Here is a 26241-nt window from a genome sequence, read left to right on the forward strand (position 1 = left end):
AGCTACAAGTGTGTGTGTGTGTGTGTGTGTGTGTGTGTGTGTGTGTGTGTGTGTGTGTGTGTGTGTGTGTGTGTATTTCTTACTCCTTCTAACTATAACTTCATATCCATCCTTCCCTCCTCCTTACTATTCATCTCCCAGTCTCTGGTCACCATTCTACTTCTCAACTTCTATGAGAACAACCTGGTTATATTCCGTGTATGCATGAGCTCATGCAGTGCTTATCTTTCTATGCCTGGATTATTTCACTTAGCCTAGTCATCTCCAGTTCCATCCATGCTGCAAATGACAAGATTTGATATAAATTATGGCATTATTCATATTTTATAACTAAAGAAAGTGAGGCTAAGAATTTTACCAAAGGTCACAAACAGTAATTTGTGGAGCTAGGATCAGAATCTGATCACAAGACTGGTGCTCACACTCCTAAACTCTATGCTATCTTTCTTAGCTACTGGCTAAATAGTATGATTATCAGATTTCACTTTCTATATAAAAGCAGCACAAAAACAAAGGCCAAGACAAAGGCAAAATTGCCAGATGTGTGCCTCCATCTCATTTTCTTTCATATTCAACTACTAGAAACTGATAAAAAGTAGTTAATGACCAGAATACCACTCAACAGGGTAGGGTAACTAAGGGTTGCAATAACACTTTCTACACATAACTCACTGTAATGACCACTTCTAATATTTTAAAGTTTAAAATTAAGCCTGTTTCAATAGGTTTCTTTGCACACAGTGGCTCAACCATTTAATAAAACCTAAGACAATGATTTTATGTGCACAGTCCTTGCAGTTGAAATGTGCTCGAGTACTTGCTGAGTAGGAGTCCATTAAATACTTGAAATACTGTCTGCTGGTAGAAATAGCACCAGGAAATATTTGTAATTTTTCAGCTCCACCTGCTTTCCATCAGCATAACCAATCACCCCCACCTCCACTTTGTGTATCCCCGGTTATGTGCACATAAGTGCAAGGTCTGGTACATAATAAAAACCAATATATTATAACAGCCTCTTAGGAAACAAAATTTGATCAAATTTTAAAGAAGCTTTTACCCAAGAAAATTACAACACTTCTGCTGAAAAAATTTCTGACTAGAAAGAACAAAGGAAAACATCTGATTGATAAAAATATCTGTTTGAACCCCCTTTTACTTTGCCAATTGGACTTATGTTTTCATTGGTCATTCAAATCCTTTTAAAACTCAGGCAAACTGAGTGTCTGTCCTGTATTCTGTCAGAAGAAACAAACAGGAAAAAAAGAAAAGATCTGCTTAATGAGAGTGCCTAATTCTAGTTTTTAAAAGTTGTATCTGAAGGAATTTTACCTTTCATTTATCTAAAGAATATTCCGTAGAGAAATAGAAAATAAAACCTTACATGTGACATCAATGTGTTAAAGGGCAGTCACCTAGGCTCATAAACATGTAAACATTTAAGGATATTGAAAGAGCATCTCATAAAAGAAATAATTAAAATTATAAAATGAAATGTGGGGTATAAGAACAACCCTTAAATTGTCAAAAATAAACATTTCCTTATTAAATGATAACATTTCCAAGCACAAGCTCTGCTAAATATAAATTATATATAACAGTTGAATGGGGACTTTGTTAATAACACATACCTGAAAATAGAGTATGTGCAGAGGAATTTATATGCAAAATTAGTTCTGAACACCAAATACACCAGCTAATTTCACTAAAGAGTAGAATTCTCAGTGCTGTGAACTGGGGAGACTGATGTTATCCGTAACAGTTGTATACATTTACATTGGTAAGAGAAATTTTTCTACACCTATCTTAATCCTTTTGTGTATATAAAAGTATTAGAATAGCACAAGCAAATTGTGAAACATGAAAAATGCTACATACAAATAAATGAAATCATCATTTGATGCTGTGCTTGAGTTCAATGTTTTTAAGACACATAATTCTCAAGATTCTTAAAAAGGAGTTGCTACAATATTATTATTGGGCAACAACTTATCAATATAAAGAACTTCAAATTAGTTAAGAGACATCAATCAATGAATAAGAAAAAAGTATTAAGATTCTCGAGAGTATAAACAGTTTGCTAAGATGCCTAGATTTGGACCAAGAATGTTAACTGGAAAACAAATATTTACAATCAAATAGAAAACCACCTGAATACAGAAGACACCTTAAGTACTATTGAGTCTTGAAGTTTAGAGTTCAAAGGGGAAACCTACAATTAAATATATATGACTGAATTTTTTAGAAGCCATAGTCTTCACAGGTATTATTAGATCTATAGCCTTGATTCTAACAATGCCTTGCACTGGCAAGAAGCAAATAACTGAAATATTGGCCCATATCAACCTGTAAAGCATACTAAGCACAGCAAACTTCTCAAAATTTACCTCAGTACCCCAGCACCACAACTATCTATCATATGCATCTATTAAGTACATAAGCTGGTGAGAGACAGAGGACAACATAACCAGTTATTCAAATTTAGCAAGAGAAAATTTTCTAATTTCATTCTCAAATGAAAAATGAAAAATGAATTCTCTAAATTCATTCTCAAAGTGTTAGTTTGATTATTTTATCAGCTATACAGACTTTGGATTAGAACAAAAACAAAAAAAGTTGCAGCTGTGCACAGTGCCACAAGACTATAATCCCAGCTACTCAGGAGGAACAAATCAGGAGGCAGCAAGGTTAAAAAGTTAGTTAGACTCTCATCTCAACAAAACAAGTCAGGCACGATGGTGCACATCTTTAATTCCAGCAATGCAAGAGGTATAGGTTTGAGGATCACAATCCAAGGCCAACTTGGGCAAAAAGTAAGAGATCCTATCCAAAAAATAACTAAAGAAACAACAACAAAAAAAGCTAGGGATGTGGTTCAAATGGTAGAGTGTCTGCCTAGCAAGTGCAAGGCCCTGAGTTCAAACCCCAGTACCAAAAAATAAAAAAAAACCTCATGGCAAAATACATGTGTATGTGTCTGCATGTTTGTGTGTGTGTGCATGTGTGTGTTCCACTCCCCCAAGAAACATACTAAAGAAAGATATGCTTAAGAAAGATGAAATTAAAAAAAAAAGAAAGATGAAGTGTCTACCATAGCATTCAAAATGTGCAGGCTCCTTTACTTCAAGGATCAGTAAACTTTGATCCATAGGCCAAATATAGTCTACTGCTTGTTTTTGTGTGGTTTGTGAACTAAGAATGGTTTTACAGGCATAAACGTTTTTTCTTTTTCTTGCTTCCTTTTTTTGTTTTTGTTTTTTTTTTTGTGGTACTGGGATTTGAACTCAGGGCCTTACCACTTGCCTCAAGTTATTTTTAGGTTACTTTTCAGACAGGGCCTTGCATTTTTTTGCCTGGAGGCCGACCTCAAACTGCAATCTTCCTACTCATACCTCCTGCGTAGCTAGGATTGCGATTGCATATCACCACACCTAGCTTTTATCTTGAGATGGGGGTCTCAGTAACATTCTGTCTATACTTGCCTCAAACTGCTATCCTACCAATCAGCTAGGATTACAAACATGAGTCACTGTAGCTGGTACATTCTGAAAAATTATTATTTCTTTAAAAAGTAATATAAATTTAAAAATCCAAAGAAAAATACTTCATAACATGTGAAAAATACATGAAATTCAAATTTCTGTGTTCATAAATAAAGTGGGTTCAGTCAGACTCATTTGTTTACATATAGTCTGTGGTTGCTTTCACCCAACAACAGCAGAATTGGGTACAGTTGTCCCTTGGTATCCATCCATCCCATTATCTGCAAAGTATTGGTTCCAGGACCCCCTGCAGATACCAAAATCTACAAGTGCTCAATTCCTTTTTATGAACTGGCACAGCAGTTGCATAAAATCTACACACTATACTTTAAATCATCTTTAGATTACTTGTAACACCTAATATAACATAATACCTAATGCAATATAAAAATGTAAATAGTTGCTATACTATATTGTTTAAGGGACAATGACAAGAAAAAAGTCTGTACGTATACAGTACATAATTTTTTCCCTGAATATATTTTTTTCCTTGAATATTTCTGATTTGTAGTTGGTTGACTCCACAGATGCAGAACCTATGGAGCCAATTGTATTTGCAGTAGAAACCATATGGCCCTAAAAACATAAAATATTTATTATGTAGTCTCTTACAGAAACCGTCTGCTGGAGTTTATCATTAATTTGACATGGAGATGAGTAGGCAAGGAACAGGGAAGAAACGTTAGGAGAGAGGATCCAGAAAAAAGGGGGAAAAAAAGAATAAAGCCAGGTGTGGTGACACAGGGCTGTATTCCCAGCATTTGGTAGGTTGCGGCAAGGGCATTGACAGTTACAGGCCAGCTTGGGCTACACAGAGACAAACAAAAAAAGAATAAATTAATTAACTACTATTTACTGCCAAGTTACCATGTATAAAATAGTTTTGAACACTTACATATGTTGTATTTTTAATCCTCACACATTCCTATGAGGTGGAAACCATTATCCTCATTTTATACAGGAGGCAGAAAGGTAAAAACTAACTTGCCCAAGTTCAACAGAAGGAAATTCTAGAACCAGGATTATAATTCAGGCAGTTTGGCACTAGCATCTGTGCGGTTAACCATAATAGCTCACAGCCTTATCAGTCATCTTCTTGTCTATTTAATCTACTCTGCACAAATGATGTTGATTTTCCCTAGAATTAACGTACAGTCATGCACCACCTAAAAGACGGGGACGTGTTTTGAGGAATTCGTCATTGGGATTTCATTGCCACGAAAGCATTACACAGTATTCTTACGAAAACTTTGATGGGATAACCCCTACTCCACACACTGGCTATCTGTATCTATTCTATGTACAAACATAGAATTTAGTACTCCTAGGGCCGTGATGAACAAAACAGCATGAAATTCAAGCAAGCACAAGAGAAAGTGATATAATACAGGGTCATGGGTAAGTGAGACGTATGAGACTGCTGCTGCTGTAACAGCATTTGAGAGTAAACACACTGTTTTTTTTTTTTCTTTAAGTAGAAAGAGCAGGATGGAGATAGGGGAAACCTGACAAAACTTGTCTTTGAAGAATGGAATTGTTATTTACAGCATGCTGGTATCAAATTCTAGTCTTCATATCTCACCTCTAAGGGCATAGTATAACAAATGCATACACCAGTAACATAGCCATTTATTGCCAAGTGTTGCATACTATACACAGCTGTGGATTGTTTACAACAGCATCAGCATGAACACCTGAGCAATAAGCTGACTACAACATCATTGCAAGATAGGAATTGTGCAGCTCCATTACAATCCAATGAGGCCACTGTTGAATGCGTGGACCATTGTTGACTTGCATGTCATTACGCAGTGCACGAGTGTGCTACAAACTGTGGCTGAATCAATACTGGAGTAAATGAGAAAGTTTGTGGCAGTGAATTTCTTAGAGAATTAAAAGGATTAGAAAGAGCTCTCTTTTCCTTTGGTTGAAGGCAACTTCAACCATTGCCTTCCTCCAGACCACAGTAAACTCAGCAGCTCAGGAAAGCTGCTGAGATAAAGCAAGTCAGGCTGGCATTTGTGCGCATGCCGGTTTTCTAGCACTAAGGAGTCTGAGGCAGGAGGATGGCAAGTTTGAGGCCAGAAAGAACTACACAGAGAGACCCTACCCTGTCTCACAAAACCTAGGGCTGGAGATTAGCTCAGCGGTACAGCATATGCCTAGCACGCACAAGTTCCTGGGTTGGATCACCCCTCCCCCGGTAGGGGGTGCAGGCACAAGGGTGGAGGAAGGGGGAAACTTGACAAAACTTGTCATTGACGAATGGCAAGTTTTTTAAAAAACAGTATTAACTGCTATAAAACATTTCTAGTCTTCATTTCTCACCTCTACATTTGAACACTTAATGTATTTTTTTCTTTTTCTTTCTGATCGTACTGGAATTTGAACTCAGGGCCTCACACTTACTAGGCAGGGATTCTGCCATCTGAGCCACACCCCAGTCCTTTTTTTTGCTTTTTCAGGCAGGATCTTGTGTTTTTGCCTGAAGCCAGTCTCAGACTATACACGGTCCTCCTATATAAAGTCTTTTGATTAGCTAGAATTATAGACATATATCACCACACTCAGCTTGTTTATTGAGGGTCTTGATAACTTTTTGCCCAGGCCACCCTTGAACCAAAATCCTCCCAATTTCTGCCTCTCAGGTTTATGGGTTTATAGGAGTCAGACACCGAGCCAGGCTTAATACATGTTTTTACAGCAAGCATCTGTAAGGTACATAGCAAAATCATAATCATTATTTTTGTTTTAATCTATATTCTTCATCTGTATTTGAATTTACTATATTCCTTTTACAATGTATTGCTTAATAAAAATGAACTTTTCAAAAACTGTAAACTAAAAGGCATTCAAAGATTGCTTTAATACTTTGAATAGGAAAACAGTTATAAAAAGGGCCAATAAAAAATAAAAATTTTAAAGGGCTAGTAAAAATTACTTTAGGACACAAAACATAAAATCTCCCATCTTGGACCCAGCTTTAAGTACAGTTCACAAAGCACTCAAGTTAAATTTTGCACCAGAGAATAACATCTTCAGCCTAGTTAAATGGTAAACCTCAACAGGTAAAATCACAACTGAGATGTCCAACATGCCATTTGAAAAAATACCACTAGCTGCATAGAGAGGAAGCTGACAGTCCCAGCTACTTGGGAGGCTGAGGCAGGAGGATCAAACGTTCTAGCCAGCCTGGAGAACACGCTGAAACTCTACCTCACACACACACAAAATGACTATGTGGGAAATCAATTGGTTTTCTGTTTTTCGGTTGTTTTTTTCTGTGGCAGTACTGGGGCTTGGACTCAGGGCCTTATGCTTGCCTCTACCATTTGTGCCAGGCATCCAGTCCTTTTGCTTTTAGTTATTTTTCACATAGGGTCTCATGCTTTTTACCCAGGTCACAGACTGATCTGTCTACTTACACCTCCAGTGTAGATGGAATTACAGTTGTGCATCATCACACCTGTTGATAGAGTCTCATTAACTTTTTGCCTGGCCTAGCCTTGAACCACAATCTTCCTCCTGGTCTGCTATCTGAGTAGCTGGGATTACAGCTTTGAGCCACTGTACCCGGCTGTTTTTTAGCTTTGATAGTCCCAAATTAAGATGAGCCTCTCTGTAATAAGCTGAGCTAGGTATAGTGACAACTCAATTCCAAAAAAGTCTAGTCTTAGCAACAATCTGTCTGAAATGTCTTGGTATTGAATACTAGTTACTTTACCTATTATGATTAGTCTTCATTCCAATGATAAACATTCTAGAACACTAAGATCATTTCAGTCTGTAGGTTTTTGATTTTGGGGTTTTTGTTTGTTTTGTTTTGTTTTGCTTTGCTGTTTTGAGACAAGACTCTTGCTATGTAGCCCATAGTGGCCTCAAACTCCCAATCTTCCTGCCACCACCTCCCAATCTTCCTGCCACCACCTCCCAAGTGCTGGGAGTACAGGTGTGACACTGCATCTGGCAGAAAATCCAACTTAAAAGTGTCCTCTTAAAAAAAAAAAAAGTTCATAGACAGTTTAGCTACAAATAGTAATAAATCAACATTTCAAGATTTTAGTAATGGCATGAGTGCCTAAATTTATACAAGAAACAGACTTTGAAAGAAATTAATGTTTTTTAAAGAAAAAAAAAACCTGAAAATATTTATTAAAAAATGAAGCATTCTTTACTGGCTTCCCATAAAGAAACTGCTTCATCTGGGTGCTGGTGGCTCATGCCTGTAATCCTAGCTACTTGGGAGGCTGAGATTGGGAGGACTGAGGTTAAAGGTCAGCATGGGCAAATAGTTCACCAGCCCCTATCTCCAAAATAACCACCACAAAAATAGATTGGAGGTGTGGCTCCAGTGATAGAGCACTTGCTTTGCAAGTGTAAAGCCGTTCAAACCCTATTCCCACAAAAAAAGAAACCCATTTAGATCCACTGAAAGCACTAACAAGATTAAGATCTATAGAAATCAAATGCTGATTCACAAAAGAATCATCTAACATATAATCATTCTGTTGTTTTTAATTTTATTAGATTTTAAATTTCAGAAAAATTCATGAATAACTGAAGACAATGTATCAATAGAGCAGCTCTATAAAAATAAGCAGAAGCCAAGTGCTGATGGCTCAAGCCTGCAATCCTGGCTGCTTGGGAGGCTGACATAGTTTGAAGCCAGTCCAGGCAAACAGTCCACAAGATCCCATCTCCAAAATAACCAGAGCAAAATGGACTGGAGGTGTGGCTCAAATGGTAGAGCACTGCTTTGTGAGCAAGAAATCCTGAGTTCAAGCCCCATCCCACCCCCAAAAAATAACCAAATAGGCAGAAACAGTATAAGATGTCTTTAAAAAAAATATATATATATATTTTTAAAAAGGTCCACAGTACAGAAGAGTATAAGTCAAAAATACTTCAATCAATAAACAAAAAATTAAAGTGCATATTAGACAAATATTTTGCAATTCCAGGTATTCCAAAAAAGCTCACAACTTGTTTGTTCACTGTTTTTAGAGGTGTGTCAGCCCAGTGAACAAATTCAGATGTGCTTTTAGAGTTCTGAATTACTGACAGGAACTAAAGTTCTCAATTATCTGTATTATAGTTTGGTTAAAATATACATATCTGTCTTTAAAAATAATTTTTAAAAAAATCTAATCAAAATTAACCTGTAATTCATAACATGAAAAATAAATAGTCATACCTGCATACCTACAGAACTTTTAGATTTAAAAGCACAATATTCCAAAACTATCATAATTAAAATACAGTACTAATACTAAAGGAATGAAATAATAAAAAAATCTAAGAAAAACCTGAGCATATACTTTATCACTATTAAATGACCCAGCAATTCTATCACAAATGGGAATTTATGATATAAAAATAAGCAAAGATATATGCCAAAACCAAGCAAAACAGGAAACAAAAAATTGTTTAGGAGAAGAATGGATAAATTACAGTCTATCGCACAGTAGAATAATGTTGAAAAGATTGAGCTAGTACTACAGATAGTAATATGGAAAGATGATCAAAATACCTTGAGCAAATAAGCAATTTGCTAAAGTTAAGATATATCTTCTATTTCAAAAGATAGATTAGTTATACAAAATAAATTGTGTCTGAATATATACAGGAAAGGTGTGTATATTAATGTACACATATTAAAGTGAAAATATTCACTTTAATGGTCGCTGTTCTTGGGGAAAGGGACTTTCATATTCTTAATTATACATACTAGAAAAACATTAAAATGTACAGTTTAAAATAATTCTGTTTTTTGGAATTCCTCCTGAGGATGTAATAAGGATGCATGGAAAAATTCAAATACAATGATATTCATAGCAGAGCTTTTATAATAAAATACTGAAATTATATAAATTATACATTAAATGATGGTAAATTCACTTAATTCTATACATCCATATTACTTACCCATTAGAAATGATTCTGTTAAAATATATTTGTCACGAAAAATTCACAATATATTAAGAAAAAGGGAACACAAAATATTATGTATCTGATTTTCATTTCCGCTAAAAGTAAAAATATACATTAAACACCTTTGAGAAAGCCATGCACCAAGATGTTAACAGGCTAGGAGGTAAAATTAAGGGCGTTTTTTCTTTTAGCTTATTGCACATATTTTTAGCAGGGGCAATGTTGCCCCATGGGGTGAAAATTGGCTCTTGAGGGGCAAAAAATGCATCTTACTTTTTTTGGTGTATAAAGCATACACACAGGGCTGGCAAGTGGCTCACATAGTAGAACGCCTGCCTAGCAAGCATGAGGCTGAGTTTAAACCCCAGTACCACCAAAAAAATAAACAAAATAAATAAAATAAAGCACCTACACACAATACATAAACAAATGTCCAGTTTGTGTCTTATTCTTGGTTTCCTTATTTTTTTACTTATTTATAGTGCCATGGGGATCAAACCCTGTGCTTTGCATATGCTAGGCAAGTGCTCTACACTGAGCCACACTCCCAGCCTCCATTTCTTTTCTACAATGAACCTGGTGTTACTTGGATTTGATTTATGTACATTTAAATAATTTAAAAGGTAAAAATAAACATACAATGAAAAGTTGACATATCAGTAATTTTCATTATAAAACATAAAATGTGCTCCTTTATTCTACAGCTTTAAAAATACAATACAAACCACTTAAAAATACAGTACTAGCCAAGTCTGGTGGGACACACATGTAGTCCTAGCTTCTCAAGAGGTTGAGGCAGGAGGTCAGCTAGGGCAACACAGTGAAACCCTGCTCCCCACCCCATTCCCCGCCAATACTAAAACTGAAAATATACACAGAAATAAACTGGCAAAGTATTGCATCAGAATTGTCTGAGAATCACCTAGAGGATGCAAAATAAAGCTGTTCTTTGGTTTTTTTTGGTGGTACTAGAATTTGAACTCAGAGCTTTGTGCTTCCAAAGCAGATACTGTATCATTTGAGTCACACCTGCATTCCAAAAATAAAGCTTCTTATGCTCTACCCTAAGCCCTAATAAAATCAGTGTTTTTGGTGGAAGAGGCAATGGATATACATTTTCAGCCACAAGAGTGGCTTTTATTAAGTAAGACACACTTGCAGCTTAATTCCACTCCAAGGAAATGTGAAATGCAGCTAAGTATATTTCAATTTGATCTAAGAAAGTTGTAAATTATGTACTGAAGTGATAAAAAATAATCTAAGAGCCTGAAAATTTTAGAGATCCCCACTAAACTCCTCCCTTTCTTTTAATGAACTTGAAGATTCAAATTTCTTCACAAAGTATCAAATACATCGTATTCTTCATTACCTTTGCTGGGTAAAAGGTATTATGAAGAACATAAGAGAAACAGACAACACTCATTAGGTGTCTCTAAAATAAACTTATTTCATAATCACTGTTGTAGAAAAGCAAAAGTTTACTCGAATCTGCAAAAAACAGCATATCCACTAACTTTCTCTGGGCATCATTATTCAAAAATAAATAGTTTTTAATCCTTTGATGAAAATTAAACAAGTAGAAGACAAAAGTCATCACTGAGCATTTAAACTTAGGATGCTCTCATTTCTCTAGATTTGGTTGGCACAGCAACCTTGAAATAGACAGGATTTAACATTCTGTCTGTATTAGGTTACAAAATTTCCATGTAAGACAGTTCTAAAATGTTAAGAAGTAAATGTCAAAGATTTGTTTTACACATTAAATTATGAAACTACCTAAATGTATAGCTAACTGTCCAACTTAACTAATGAAGAATACACAAGGTTATTCAAAACAGGGGATACAAAGCATAAGATATTTTCCTAGTCCCTAGAGATCCTCTCTTCCAGTGTCCAGGAGACATCAATGCCAACTTCTTGGTAATAATTACAGCAGCAATAAAACTTAACTGCTCTTTATATGCCAGGCATACTTAATTCACAACCATGCCTAAGAAACAGATATTGTTTCTTTTTCTTTTTTTTCATCTTATAGATGAAAAAACAGAAATAAGGAGGCCAAGGAACACTGACAGGTACTATATGCAAACTTATGCCAAATATTTTTTCTGCTGACCAAAATTCATTACTAAGACCGAAACTAGAGCACTATCTCTAGAAAAATCAACTGTAGAAAAATCAGCTCTAAATGGATCAAGATCTTAATGCATGACCTAAAACACCGAAACTGCTACTGGAAAAAATAGGGAAAACTCTGGAACATATTGGCACAGGTAATTATTTTTTGAATATGACTCCAGTTGCCCAGAAAATAAGAACAAGAATTGACAAATAGGACTACATCACATTAAAAAGTTTCTGCACATTGTAAAACAGTTATCAGAATCCACAGACAACCCATAGAATGGAAGAAAATCTTTGCCAGCTATTCAACAGAGATTAGCATCCAGAATATGAAGAGTTTCAAAAACTAGATGGCAGAAGAATAATTCAATTAACAAATGGGCAAATTAATTGAATCCTTCTTCTTCTCAGGAGAAGTAGTACAAATGTTTAATAAATGAATGAAGCAACGTTCAACATCCTTAGCCATGAAGGAAATAAATGCAAATCAAATATCACGCAGGTCAGATTGGCAATCATCAAGAAAACAAACAACAACAAATGCTGGTGAGGATGTGTGGAAAAAGGAACCCTTGTATACTGTTGGTGGGAATATAAACTAGTGCAACCACTATGGAAATCAGTATGTAGGTTCCTCAAAAAACTAAAAACAGACCTACCTTAAGATGCCACTATACCCCTCTTGGGCATGTATCTAAAGGAGTATAAATCAATATACAAGAAAGATACCTGTATACCCATATGGCTGGCTTCACAATAGCCAAGGAGCCTAACAACAGATAAATGGATAAAGAAAATATGGTGTATGTCTGTAGATACACACACACACACACACACATATCATGGAATATTACACTCAATCATAAAGAAAAATGAAAATGTCATTTGCAGGAAAATGGATGGAACTTGATGTCATCATGCTGAGATAAGCCGAGCTCAAAGATCAATTATCACATGCTTTCACTCATTTGTGGAACCTAGACATAAGATGATGATGATGATCATAACAGTACATGAATGTATATGGGGGACTGTGGGGGAGTGGGATCAGTAGGAGGAGGGGAAGGGGAAAGGAAAAGTATTCAGGAGTGAAGAGGATGGAAAAATGTAACATGTGTACATATGAAGACAGCATAATGAAACCCATCAAAAACTGTTTAAAAGAGAGAAGAGGGAGAAACAGAATGGAAATATAATGGAGGGGTAACTTGTTCAAGGTACCCTGTAGGCATATCACAATGAAATCTCCTGTTACTGATGTATGCTAATTCAAAAATAAAATAAATTTTTAAAAACAAAAATACATTATTAAAAGGTAAAATGTGCAAAGTGACAGCATACCATTTATATGAATAAGGCTAAATTCTGTAATTAAACAGTTATTCATAACACAATATAAATGTAACTGAGGTAAACCTGAGTTAGAAAAATAAAAAAGCCTTCTAAAACATGGTATCAAAAGTGTAAAACTTTTCCCATTTCTCTCATCCTCCACAACCAGAAACTAGCAACTCAACTTTGCTTCTTTCATAACGTAATTCCACTTCAGAAATTCTATTTATTAACTCATGTAGAAAGCCTTTAACTCATCCTATCTAAGAATCTTTATCTTTAAAGTTATATTAAATTTAGTCTTACACAATGAATTCGTTTTTGAACTATTGGTTTCTGATTATAAAATCTATGAATAATGTACAAAGTTCATAAAATAAAAGGTTAAAAGAGGAAAATAAGCCAGACAGAGTGGTGAACGTCTGGAATCCCAGCACTCAGAAAGCTAATGCAGGAAGATTTGGAGTACCAGGCCAGTGTGGGTGGCATAGCAAGACCTGTCTCAAAAAAAGAAAAAGAGAGAGAGGAGAGGGAGAGGGAGACAACAAAGAGGGGGAGAGAAGGAAGGGGGGCCAAGAATTAAAAAAAAGAGAAAGAGAGGAGGGAGGGAAAAAGGGTGTGAGGGAGAAGGAAAAGGAAAAGTAAACAAAAGAAAGACCACCTGTATGGAGTAGTGAAAACTATGCTAGCACTGGCAATCTGTTTTTTCTCCTTAACAACAAAGTACTTTTTATGACTGATTTTTTATAAAACACTGTGGCTTATAGGACTAAAAAATAATTTATTATACTGTGAAAATTGGCCACTTCTGTTACACTATTAAAACTTTTCCCATGTCCAGCACACAAGGAACATAAACACATGGTCATGGGAAACATTACGGGGGAAGTATTATGGTTATAAAAGATCAAAACTGGTAATTTACTGTAGGACCCAAACTCAGCCCAGCATACTTGAACCTAAGTAGAGCCAGCTAAGAAAATCACAAAGTAATGATTCTTTATAGCCATTATCTAAAGACTACTATTGCTTATATCCACATACAAGCAGATGGCACTGGGTGGTGACATGATCTCAAGCTTGTTCTATTGATGACAGTAGTCCAATTCTAAATAAAGCATAATGGGAATAAAAGGATGACTACATCATCTGAAACCCTCCTTACCCACGGTTTCAACTACAGACTTAAATTGATTCTTGACTATAATGTTGCCATATTCCAGTGTACAAATAACTGAGGGAAATACTAGCCAGAAGTTACTAAACATTTACTCATAATTCAAAGGGATGTTTTACAATTGAAATTTGTCCTAAGTGTGAAACTCAGTATTCAAAAGGCATAGGAACCTCTAAAAAGGAAGCTATTACTCTGACCAATTTTGAGTTAAAAGTTCCAGACTTATCATTTGAATGTAAAAGAAACATCACCAATATATCCAAGTATCTGAAAATCTAAACACACAAATAAAATTACATCTGATAATTAAGATTCACCTTCCTAAAACACTTGCCCATAACTTCCTTATGTTAATCTGATATTCTTACATAGTTAAATTAATAAAAGTTCTGTCCACATCAATAAAAGCTGAGAGATATACATCTGCCTGACAAATTGACAAAATTGTATGCAAAACAATTTTCAAAACATAAGAACTTACCAGGGGGTTATGTATGCCATTATTAAACTGGCTATATAATGAAAAACAAGATACAGCAGAATAGTCTAAAAGCTGTTGTACAGAAATCTAGCATGAAAAAACATTCTGACAATATCAAGAACTAAAACATCATATATAACATTATCTTTTACAGACCCATCAAAGTATAACTTTAGTCTCAGACAACTTGAAATAAATTTTAAAATATGTTCTTTCTTCACAAAAACTACCCTCTTCGTTGTCTCTTGTACCTCCAATTCAAACCAATGAGATAGACTGCACACTTCATGAAGCAGTGATCTTTATATTGCCACAAATGGTGACAGACACATCCTATCCTCTCTGAAGGTTGAGTAGACTCTAATATCTTATTCAAAGTGTTCTACCTCCTTCAATATTAGTTTACCTCTTGTTAGCCTTCTGTTCATCAAATTCATTTCTCCTTTGGGTGAAATTTCATTTCTTATCCACAGTGTAGCACAATCTCCTATGTCACACATTCCCCTAGGGTAAATCCTACATTGTCATCCCTTCCCTTTCTCAACTTCCCTTTAATACAGTTTCTATATAGGCTCCTAGAAGATATTCATTTAAAGCCAATGTAAACTTAAATTTACTAGGCTATTACTCTGAAGGACTGAAATGTTACAAATAAGGGGTTTAGCGGTCTTGTACTCCTATTCTGCACGGGGAAAGACATGATTTGAAAAACTACAGTCTCTCGTTACACACATTTTAAAAGCCCTATTAGCTATTAAATGTCTCAGAATAATCAGCTCACATTTCTGAACAAATCACACTTTGATATGCTAATGAAGACAGCAACAAACACTTTACACACACACACCACTGCAACAGCCAGAAGCCTAATGCTGGCTGTGTGAATATTTCAACTAGTGTTATTCCATCACTGCATTTCACAATAAGTATTATATCAAATTTTTAATGATTACAAAAATAATTAAGAGTTACAGACAGAACCAAAAAAATGGTATTTCTTGATTGCAAATACAAGGGTCTAATGCAGATTTTTTTTAAATCTGAAAACATTACAAATTACTTAGTTTATAAAACTTAGGAGAAAATTACAATTTCTAAGTATCTGGCCTTTATTCCCTCAAGATTTTTACAGTGTGATTTATTATAAGAAATTTAAAGATCAGCAGAGAAAAAGCTGAAGAAACTTTCTAGATTCATCGAAGAGGAAAATGGTGCACTGTACTGAGGAAGAGATTGTAGGGACAGTGGTAATTTCTTGTCATTCACTCACTCATTCATGTTTGTATGCAAGCAGGACACAAATGTTTATTGATAACCTATTTTCTGCCTTGTACTGAAGAAGACCCTTTAGTAATTTGGGTATCAGCCTGATTCTCTATAATTAGAGCTATGTGGATTTTCATAAATTATACCATTTATGAGTTTCATCACCTGTAAAAACAGGACTATACTAACATCAACTTCACAAATTTACTGTGCAGTTTAAAAATAGGAGGCCTACCTACAAAAGGCATGTCCAGCAAAAGGAAATCCTAAAATTTAACTATTGTCCCTGTGCTCTGGGTAAACCAAGATGACATCTCCCTGTTTTAACACTCACCTTAGCAACCAAGATCCATTATATTTAAGTTGCTAGACATGACCACATGTACTCTCCCAGCTGGGAAAATATAAAACTAGAATGAGGACCACCATTTTGAGTCTTTACTCTCATTCCCTGCATGGAGAGCAGGTAATGTTTCTCCCTTTTTCTCCATTCCTTCCCACTTTTATCCAGTTATACTAAATTCCTTTCCTAATAAACTCTACTATTACTTGTACTTAAAAGAAACAAAGAAGTCTACCTTCAAGAAAAATGTATTAGTTCTTCTCTCTATAGGTCCTCCTAGAGACCACAACATTTGTCACTGGTTTCTTTTCTTTCTTTCTTTTTTTTTCTTCTTACACTACTGGAGTCTGAACTCAGGACCACATGCTTGCTAGGCAGGTGCTCTACCAATTAAGCCACTCCTCCAGCTTACTTTCTAACCTTTTATTCTCCAGGGATTCCATGTCTTTAAAGAGCTTTTCCACCAACTGCATCATTTCATTAATCAGATAAGTAAAAGCTAATTAGAACTCACTTTTCAAAGCTTAAAAACTAATAAAACTCAATGTTAAGTGTGTCATCTCCCTCCCCTCCCCAGGATCAAATCTAAGGCCTCTCACATGCTAGGCAAGAGTTCTACCACTGAGCATATCCCCAGGCCTAGTATATCTACTAGGTTCATCAGGGGCAAGCACAGTATTTTATTGTGGATCAACCTACAAATCACCATAATGTATGACAATGCCTTGTGATAATTAGCCCCAAAGACTTAAGTCTACATTACAGGTCAAAGAAAAGATACAAAATATCTTTTCTGTATAAATCTCTTGAGAACATACATATAATTTCACTAGACTTTTTGTAATACTATAAGCAATTCATTCTTACCTCTACAGATCCATGGGGAAAAATAAGTCCATATTTTTTATGTCTGAAGAATCTCTTAGTCACCCTATAGATGACTACCTTCAAATTCAAGTCATATTTGAAGGAGTATCACTACCTTCAAATTCAAGTCATATTTATATATAAATATAAACATTTATCTATAAAGAGCATAATACCTAGCATCTTCCCCCTTTGTATTTTTCACAGCACAATCAATGCAAGCCACTTCTCATAGATTTGTTCCCCATCAACCTCATCACCAGTCTCTTCCCAGTCTGTGATAACAAGGGCCTTCTTGTTATTTCTCAAACATGACCACCTACTTCAGGGTCTTTGTACCTCCTGGACCCAGTCTGGCTGACTCTTCCTACAGATCATTGTATGTGTGGCCTTTTGTCATTCAAGCTCCACATTACATATCACCATCTCAAAGAGTTTTTCCTCAAAACTCAATCCAAATTCTTCCATCCCTTATCATTACATCATGCAATAGTTTCTTCATGGCATTTAGGACCTCTAAAATTATCTTGTTATTTACTGTTTCCTTCCACCAGTACTAACTCCTTACTGGTATAACGAGCTCCATGGTTTTATTTACTTCTAAATCTCTGGTTCTTGGAATAGTACCAGACATCAAAATCACGTTAATACCTGTTGAATGACTAATCAAAACTGTTTTATTATTATTTTGTGGAATGACTCTGATCTCCTGGTTAAGAACTTATATTCAGCATTCAAAACTGCTGATACAAAAGGAATAAGAAAAAAAATCTTTTGATAAAGAAAAAAAAATGTACACAATATTATATTCAACCAGTAGGCTTCATTTTGTTTCACCTTGATTTTTTTTTTATATACAAAGATATAAAAGTCTATTCATGTTTCATGGACTTCATATGGCATCTCATGGAAAAACTGAATGAACAAACCAGACACTGGTGACATACACCTAAATCCCAATTACTCAGGGGGCTGAGGCAGGAGATTGCTTAAGTCCAGAGGTTGAGGGCCAGCCTGAGCAACTCAGTGAAAATTCATCTGTTAAAATACGTTTTTTAATTGAATGAATTATCTTATAATAGTATAACATGAACTGGTAGCTACTTAATCTAATATTTTATTTTTCCTGCCAAGATACAAACAGGTTTCTAAGAACGTTAAGACATACAGACAGGCCAACATAGTGACAGCGCCACAATGGCCCAAACAGGGCCATTCTCCATTACAGTTGATGGATGGGAGGGGGGAAGACAAAGCGATCATTTCTAAGAGAACGATTAGTTTTGATTTCCGTTGACAGGCAAAAATATCCTCAAACCTATTCCAAATAGAATGAAGTAGAATCTTACAGTTTGTGACATTAAATCACTGCTTTGAATATCTGAGGTCCCTTTAGTAAATGAAATGTCACTCTGACCAGATCTGGGTTTTTGTAGTTTCACAAAAAAATAAAAAATATCAATATTTGTAAAAAGTAACACACACAATCCCTAACACTATGTGCTACACTTGTTTGTGAATTAAAAATATTTGCAAGGATACTTTTTAAGAGCAAGAGATGTGAATGAACAAAACTAATAATGGGCTACGATGTAACTCAATGGTAGAGTACTTGCCTAGCATGCACAAAACCCTGGCTTTTGATTCTTAACACGGAAGGGAAAATTTTTTTTTAAATCAACTAATAATAAGAACTTCAATTCTAAACTTAGGCAATATTTAAAACTAAAACATTAAGAAAGATATGCAACTCCATGGTTTAAAAATACAAACATGTACTTTTTAAAAACTAGGGATTGCTTCTTTTTTCAACAGATAATAGTGATCAGATAATTCAGAGATTGTGTGAATTTGCTTATCCGTCAAAACATATTCCTATCACTCTTCAAGTCAACTTGCTTACATATTATTCAGCCAAGTGGAAAGTATGGGTAGAGCTACAGTCAGGCAATAGAATAAATGAAAATGGTACCTACAAACTCATCTGCATATTTTTAATTAGGAAAATTAAAGGAGGAGAGGGAGAACAGGAACTAAAAGCAATACTTCTTTTCTAAAGATAATACACTGAATTTTTTCTTTTCTTTCTTTTTTTTTTTTGTTTTTTTGCTGCTCGGGGGTATTTCATTGCCTTTAACTTCCTAATGTGCTTAACATCAAAAAGTCTAAACTTCATGTCTGCTCATTTAACTGATGTTTTCAAAGTCCAGCAGCATTTGTGAATGCGGTAAAAACAACTTGCAAAAGAATTTTACCTTACAATAAAGAGTTTTAAGATAATATTTACAGAAATACAGTCTAAAAGTGAAGATTCCATGATTTTGCTTTTCTTTGTTTGTGCAATACTGGGGAATGAACCCAGGATCTCCCAAGTGATCTACCGCTTGAGCAATGCTCTCAGCGCTTTTATTTTTATTGTTTTTCGAGATAGGGTCTCACTAGCTTTGCCTGAGTTGACCTCAAACTGAAGATTCTCCTGCCTCCGCCTCCCAAACACCTGGAATTAAAAGCATGCACCACCATACCCAGCTAGGATTCCTTGTTAACCAAGAACTCAAAATGCTACATAAATAAAATGTCTGCAGGAGACTGGTGACTGCTCTTCTTTAAAAAAAAAAGTAAACTAGTCATATCTTTTCTCAAAGGTTACCACCAACTCTATGTAGCCCAGATCTTAAAATCATACTATTTCTTTTGAATTTTGTCTCCAAACAGATACAAGGTCTTTACAAGTGACTCCCAACAACCTCCCCAAAACTTTCTCTTGTTTTCCACTAAACCTTCAGATCCTGTCTTAACTGTACTACTAAATTAAAGACACCCTGTCTTCTGTCTTTTCCCTTCTTAATTCATTCTGTATTCTATAATAACCACATCTATTTTCTTTTTGATGAATACTCTTATTAAGTCATTTTCTTCATATTTAAACTTTTTATGCTCCTGAGTTAAGTCTTTACTTCTCAACCTAGCACTCACTGACTTACAAAGTCCAGTTCCAATCCATCTTTATGGCCTTATCTCCTCCATATTTTCTAACTATCCAAAAGCCTAGGTGTCTGTCAAATCAATGTGTTCTTCAACCTCTGGACTTTCTCTCTTGACACGTGTCATTCCTGACACAAGGATGTCCACAGCTCTCCATCACCATGCCATTGTGCACCACAGTCCATGTGCATCTATTGATTCATGTAAACAAGGTCACCAAAATGAGGTATTTCTTCCCTTCCAGAGATAGGCAGAAAAAAAATGAACAAAAGTGGCTAGCTTTTATTAAATACCTACTACGCACCAAGTGTCCTTACACAGAATTTCTAATCCTCTCAACAACTCTATGAGTAGGTATTATTATTCTTCTTTTAAAGATAAGAAAGCCAAGGTTTACAAACATCAAATCATATAGTTAGTAAGTTGCCTCAAAGAATGTACTGAGTGAGGAAGCAAAGATTTGAACTTAGGTTTGGCTAACTCCTGAGCCATCTCTAAATACTAAGTGTTTGTGTTTTAAAAGTCAGACCATGTGACTATTTCCCTCATCTATATGAAATCATTCAGTCTTCCATAGTATTACATGCTAAAAAACAAGCTTTTCCATGTTTGCTATTTTAGTAACAGGACATTAAAATTCTATTTCTCTCCAAAAAAAAGAACAATGCTCAAATTGCGATTCCAATTTACGTATCTTTTGTCACAAAGATTATTTTTACCTAAAATATTTTTAAAGAAACTCATTCCATATCGAATTTTTTAAAAAACCTCATTCCAAACAACTTTTTAAAAATAGCTGCAAATTACTACTCATATACATGATGGCTTCATTACCACCCAAGACTGTAACAGATATCTATCAAATTGGCAAAGATTGTAAAAACTGACCTACTCAATGGCATTGAAGGTGCAGTGAGACACACACACAGGATAACCACCCTTTGATCCAGTTATCCCACTTCTGGGAATCTATCCTAAAGGAGAAAGAAAAAATGCAATCAAAGATAAATGTACAAAAAATGCCTCAGTATTTTAAAAATAGCAATAGTATAAAGAATCAACCTGAAAGTCCCACACTAGGAGACCAACATCCTATTGGGGTGAGGGGAAGTAGTATCAAAATAGTATAAATAAAGGTATACTTCTAATTTTCAAAAAATCTATACATTCAAGGAAAGGACTGGAAAAATATCTACTAAAACAGTAATAATTTTCTTTGTATAAAAGGATTGTGGGTGATTTTCAACTTCTTAACATTCATGTTCTTTTCAAAATTTGCCACAATGTAACATGAATTATCTTAAACAGGAAAAAAAAAAGTTTACATCCACTGAAAATGATCCTGAATCTAACAAAGACATGTGACTTACAATAGGAACCACATTTCACAGACTTATTTTGTTTCCAGCTTCCATTATGCTCATGTTTACTTTCAGAGTACATAAAGAACATCAACTAACTCTCAAGGCCCACTGTCTATGTCAACCAATACAAAAGTACCAGTTAAATGAGTTGTTTTACTGTATATGTCTACTGAGAATAAAAAAATGTCCAATTAATCCTAACTCAAAACATGGAAAAACTTCTCATTTTACAAACAAAATATCCTACTGTTGTCTTATATGCACATCACAGTTAAGTCTGGAGAAGGGAGAAGCTTACTATACTGAATTCCTTAAAGTAGAAACTACACATTTATAGTTCAGTGTCCATCAAAGAGCCTAATTTTGGGTCAAACACCTGTTCAATGACTAAACCTGAAATCTATTAATGAAGTTATGCAACATTTTCACACTGGAATCTAAAGGGTAGTTCCAAAGGCATCAAAAGATTTGAGCTAAACTGCAAACTACATAAGATCCAAAGATGAGTGTTAAATTCAACTTCTATAAGAATTAACTTAGTGGTTGCTTTCTTAATGTTCTACAATACAGCCAACTTGTCTAGAACAGAATGGTTCTATTTATAAGTGAATTTCAAAAGCTCACTGAAAACAGTGAATGAATTTACTCTCTGCATTACAAATCTGACAGATCTGTTATGTTCAGTCTGCAATAAGAGGTTTCCTACTACTGACTTAAGAGTAGTACAAACTACATTTGCAGTTTGTCCAAAAAGCTGCGTGTAGTTCTCTGAGCCTTTCTTTACAGTTTTGTCTTTGACAGCTAAATTTGTCCTCTCCTGAGCAAATTATTTTTCACCTAGAATAAGTAGGTATAACACAGCATTGCAAAAACCTGTGAATGAATAACATGTTATACATATACACACACATACATGAGATCAAAGTCCTCCAAAGTTTTAATGAATCCAGCAGTGTCTTTTATCAGTTATTAGTCATTTAGTACTCTTATAAAATATGGCCTAATTTAAATATATTCTGAAACCAAACACAAAATTGCATATTTTAGTTTAAATTTGGTTAACTTTGCTGTCTTACACTTTGAATCACTCTCCAGCGATGTGAATTAAATAAACTAGAGATACAGAACTGGGAAAACTAGAGTGATTTATAGAGAAATTTTTTTCAGATTTATCTACCATAAATTGTATAGCCTAAATAAATCAATCATAGGTGTTTTTAAGAAAGTCATTCACTTGTTTAATGATTGAAGTTTGTTTCATAAAATAGTTAATTCTCCATGTACTTCTGAAAATCAATTTAAAAAGATGATTTTCAGATCTCTTATAAAAGCACACCACTTTCTTTTTTCAACTATACCTTAATAATCACACACAATTTCCTTTTTTCATGGTGTGTGTGTGTGTGTGTGTGTGTGTGTGTGTGTGCATGTTTGTAACTTCTACTCTAAAAGGCCTATTTTTAAGTAGAAATGAGAGCATGGCACAGTTCTCTGTTCAACTGCTTTGCTGATCAGAACATCATGACAATGAACAAAGCTAAGCCCATAGGTTCATACCCATCTAGATCGTCGAACTTTGAAACAAACTGCCTTCTTAACCAGTCATCTCAAAATTATGCCAAGAGGACTGAGACAGTATGAATCATTCAATGCAAATCCATAACCACTATTGCAAAAAATTCAAAATATGACTATATTTGTGTACAGAATACTAAAAAAAAAAAAAACCACACTAAAACTGCTTTGCAGGGTGCCGTGGCTCTTATCTGTAATCTCAGCTGATCTGGAGGATGGAGGTTTGAGACCAGCCTGGGCAAAAAGTCAGTAAGAACCCATCTTACCAACTTAGTGGGGCATGGTGGTACACATAGGTAGTTTCAGTTACTCAAGAAGTAGGGGGACTATAGTAGGAGGCAAAAACACCAGATCCTATTTGAAAAATAACTAAAGCAAAAAAGAGCTGTGGGGGAGGGGGCATGTTTAAAAGCAGTAGAGTGCCTGCCTAGCAAAGTGCCAGGCCCTGAGTTCAAAGAACAGTACCTCCCAAAGGAAAAAAACTACCACTTGTGATCTCCAAATTTCATGCACATGTGGGAAAAAAAAAAAAAAAAGCTTCATCTTGGTGACATGTGAAAGCTTAAATATTTTTGTTTAATGTTAATATCTTCCACAAGATGTGAATCTGGCATTAAATCATGCAGCAATTACATGACATCAGAATAAGCAGAAAATACTTGGAAATATGCCATAACTTTTTACAGCTGATTGTAGTTTAATTTGAAAAAGAACATGAGAAGTTTATGGTCACAATTTTAAACATATCACATTATTAAGAAATAAATGTTTTATACAAGTTAATTTTATTGAATATCTAAAATAAGAGATATTTAAAACCAAGAGTTAAGTTATCTTAGGTTCAGTGAACTTTTTTTTTTTTTTTTGATGGTACCGGGGTTTGAACTCAGAGCTTCGGGTTTGCTAGGCTGGCACTCCACTGCTGAGCCACACCTCCAGTCCCACTATTTTAAGTTCAATCTTTTTTTTTTTGCCCAGGGGATGGTAGGGGGGTACCTGGGGTTTGAAAAGGGCCTCACACTTGCTAGGCAGGTGCTCTACCTTTTGAACCACCTGACCCTAGCCATCAAACACTGAGTTCTCTAGCACATGTCATATACAGTGCTAGGTGTTTTCTGGTTACTCAGTTCAACTTACTCACTTTACAAATGTCAAAACTCCAGCTCATGCTGGAGCCATCTAGATTTCAGAACCAGAAATACTGAACAAAGCCTCACAGTGGTATAATTTTCAGTCAAAACATACTGGTATCTATTTAAAATAAAAAAAATTTCAAAGATGCAAAACTGACCTTATATAATAAAAACAAAAGTCTATTTTTTAAATGACTATACAGAGCTACAACTTAAAAATTCAACTGTGAAAGAGTCCTCAACTAAGTACTCCTTGCATAATTTATTGCAAAGAATAAAACATGAGGCTGTCAAATCTGTAAGATTCTAAAATCATCACATAAAACAAATTGCACAGATCTTTAAAAATTCCTTTTAGAAAAAAAGTAATTACCAATATGAAAAACTGGATGCTTATCTGGAATGCCTGTTTTATACAGAGATCATCTATGACACACTAGCAAAGTTCATAAGTAACAGAAAACACTGGTAAGATCTGGACCAATTTAATTATTAGATTACAAATTACAACCAAATGCAAAAACTCCCAGAGTGCAGAGACCAAGCAATCAGCACTGTGTGGTTAAATACTGAAGACAGAGGTAAGCCTAACAATCTAAAAAGGCTTATTTTTTGACTAAAACTATTTTAAGTGCTAATAACACACAAGGAACATGAAATTTATGCTCAAAAACTGTGACTGTCAAAACCAGGATAACTGATTCTTTGAAACCAATTCAGATATCTATCAGACAAGTATCCTCAGATACTTTGATCCCTCCTGAAATAAATCCCAAGGAAATATTTCAAAAGGGGAAACAAATGTTGCCTACACAAAGGTCAATTTTCTTGTTATTTTAAAGGGAGAGGAAAGGATACTACCTACATGCCCAATAGCATTTTACAATCACCCCAAAAGGTTAAAAATGAAGACTGCAACGGTGGGATGAAACTCAGAAGCAGCAAGGCCCTGGGTTCAATTCCCAGCACTAAGAGAAAAGAAAAAGATTTACCTCCTAACTGGTCTCCCTGACTTCACTGTTGTTGATTTTCACACAGTAGCCATAATGATGTTCACAAACTCAAGTTAGAGCAGGTCTCTCTTTCACTCAACCGCCCCCCCACCCCAAAAGTTTCCAACTCATACAAAGTAAAATCTAAAGTTCTTGCTATGGCCTATAAATTCTTAAAATGGCCCCAGTTACTTCTCTAAACTCAAGCCCTCTGACCCTCCCTCCTGCTTACAGGCCTCCAGTCATACTGGTATCCTAGCTACCCTCAAAAAGGCCATATACACTCAGGAGTCTTTGCACTTAAAAGTCCTGTCTACCTGTAACTTTTTTCCCCAAGAAAACACACATCCGTCACTTCCTTCAGATCTCTACCCTAGGCTCAAATTTTCCCATGCCCATGTTTTTGTCTAGCCCCTCACCCTACTTTCCTTTTCTGTACAGCTCTTACCACATGACATATCCTATATTTATGATTATGGTTTGTCCCTTCCGATTAGAATATAAGCTGTATGACAGCAAGGACTTTGCTTTAGTCACATAGTATACATTCAATTAATTTCTTGTTGAATTAATATTAAACGTTGATATGCATACTGATGACGTGAAAAATTACACTTCTGAACAAACTTGAAAGAAAATAGGAAAAACAAATCATTTTGATTTGTAGACATTTTCAAATGTTGATCATATTGCCAAAATATAGTTTGAACAAAATAAAAATCTAAAACCAGTCATGATTATGATTTTAAGCTGTGAAATGACCAGAATGAAATTATTTCCTTAGAAGCCATGGGTGTATTGGTTTAAAACTGATTGATAAGTTATTAATGAGAACTTTTCCTCATAAAACCGTAATCACAATCACTCTTAAACGTCCTTCTTAAAGACCCAAAAGTTAGTCTGTAAGTATAAATACTGTCATATCTGAGGTCACATGAAATGTGAACAAAGGCTTTTGAACAGTTCTTATGTGAAACTCAGTAATATCAGGAATTCCAGTTCACTTTTAGACAGTGTCTATGGTTGGCTTCAGAGGATCCCTGAAACTGAACGTAAAATTTTGTGCATAAATGCCTGTTACTTTTCTTTGGGGGGAGAGTGCATATATTTCATCATATTCTCAAAGGTT

At 35.1% G+C, this 26241-nt stretch overlaps 1 protein-coding gene and 1 pseudogene across 3 annotated transcripts in view; one reads left to right on the forward strand and one right to left on the reverse strand.

The window, feature by feature from the left end:
• Rap1a (RAP1A, member of RAS oncogene family) overlaps window positions 1-26241 on the reverse strand; it is a 77812-nt gene that overhangs the window by 49571 nt on the left and 2000 nt on the right. Inside the window, exon 2 of one of the 3 annotated variants that reach the window (XM_020177542.2) lies at window positions 20937-21022. The exons of 1 other annotated variant lie outside the window; for it this stretch is intronic. The gene's annotated coding sequence lies outside the window, so the exon portion shown is untranslated. Of the gene's footprint in view, window positions 1-20936; window positions 21023-26241 lie in introns of those variants that run through there. One more of the 3 variants, XM_074050768.1, reaches the window with a different exon arrangement.
• On the forward strand, window positions 1146-1256 carry LOC141415312 (small nucleolar RNA SNORA27; annotated as a pseudogene).

Source organism: Castor canadensis, chromosome 12 (genome assembly GCF_047511655.1).
Source record: "Castor canadensis chromosome 12, mCasCan1.hap1v2, whole genome shotgun sequence".
NCBI classification, from domain to species: Eukaryota; Metazoa; Chordata; class Mammalia; order Rodentia; family Castoridae; genus Castor; species Castor canadensis.